Below are 1,603 nucleotides of genomic sequence, written 5' to 3'. Positions count from 1 at the left end.
TGGAATGTTAGAACCGTTCAAATTGGAAAAACTGAAAAAAAAAATAACAAGTTGGTTGTCAGCCTCACTGGCCGCGGCTAGGACTATCAGTGGCCACGGCTACTGGCTTCTGTCCCCCAGGCCGCAGCCAGGGAAAGTCAGTGGTCGCGGCCACAGGCCATTTTCAGCACAAAATGTCATTTTTCAGCACAAAATGTCATTTTTCTAAAACGTTCCAAAACATCCAAAATCCTTTCTCACATGATTTTGTAACCTCCAAACACCTAATGGGAGTTAAAAACATGTCTCCAACAGCCATATTTCATAATGGCTTTGTGAAATCCAATCTCAAATATGTAACATACAATCTACATATTATTGGGTAATATTTTGGAGTTACAAATTTGTAACTGATTTTGTAACTCCAAAATATATCACATTTTGGCACACACATGTGTACAATTTTGTGACTCTCAATAATATGTTACAAGGTGTAAAAAATCATATTTTATCACATTATTTAATCTAACATTATATTATATGAAATAATATAATGTTAGATTAAATAATGTGACAAAATGTTATATTATTCACATTTACTTGTTCTTGTTATTTTTTCTACTTTTGATTTTGTCTTCTCTTCTATTTTCTATTTACATATTTATTTGTATCATTTGTTTTAGAGTTGTAGTTCTTATAATTTTATTCTTCCTCTTATTTCTACATTTACTTGTATTTTGATTATTGAGTTGTAATCTTATTTAATCAATTACCTTGTCTATTGTATTTTTGCATAGAGCTGTAATAGTATTTCTTATTTTCCATTAAGACAACACAAATATCTTTAATGGTTTTGAGCTCCACGTAGAAATAGTTCACAAAAAGAGTGCAGAGGCAAAACAGTTGCTCTGCACTCTTATTCATAGCTTGATTTGAAAGGCGAGAAAAGATGCGGGAAAGAAAATTTGAAAGATTGACACGTGAACCAATCATTGGAAGTCTTTCTAATTCCCCTACTCATTAATTTCTCTATAAATAGTAAGTAAAGGATTCATTTTGAGGAATTGTTACTGCTTGATTGCAAATTGTAGAGAGAGAATTGTAGACTGACTTAAGCATAGGAGAACTTTTTTGCAGGTACTCCTCATTCAATTAACTCTTTCAATTTTGTAGAAAAACACATTTATACTATTGGTTTAGCCAAGAGAATGTGTAAAGATCTTAGGTACTGCACCAACTGACAACACAAAGATGAAAATCTTTCCTGGTTGGGAAAGTTATTATTTTGGTAAGATTTTGACCTAAACACAATTGTTATACCTAAAATTCAGCATGCTCAAAGAATAGAATAATGGTTGAAAATTTTTTGTGTCTTTGAAAGTGTTTCAAACAATATTTTTTAGGCCTGAAACTTGGTTGCGACAACCTAGCTTATTAAGCATGTAGATCTCTAATCGAGGTTTGATTTCATATATTTTGGGTCTTGTAGTTCAACCCAAGTCAAAAGCTATGAGGCTTCAAAGTAAACTTGCGCATAAACACCTATCAAGACATTCAAAGTGTCACGACTTAAGCCCTAAGTTGTGGCAGATATATAATATCCATAACTTGGGTGATCAAAAAT

The sequence above is a fragment of the Humulus lupulus genome, chromosome X (assembly GCF_963169125.1).
Source record: "Humulus lupulus chromosome X, drHumLupu1.1, whole genome shotgun sequence".
Classification (NCBI taxonomy): Eukaryota; Viridiplantae; Streptophyta; class Magnoliopsida; order Rosales; family Cannabaceae; genus Humulus; species Humulus lupulus.
This window is presented reverse-complemented; position numbering follows the sequence as displayed.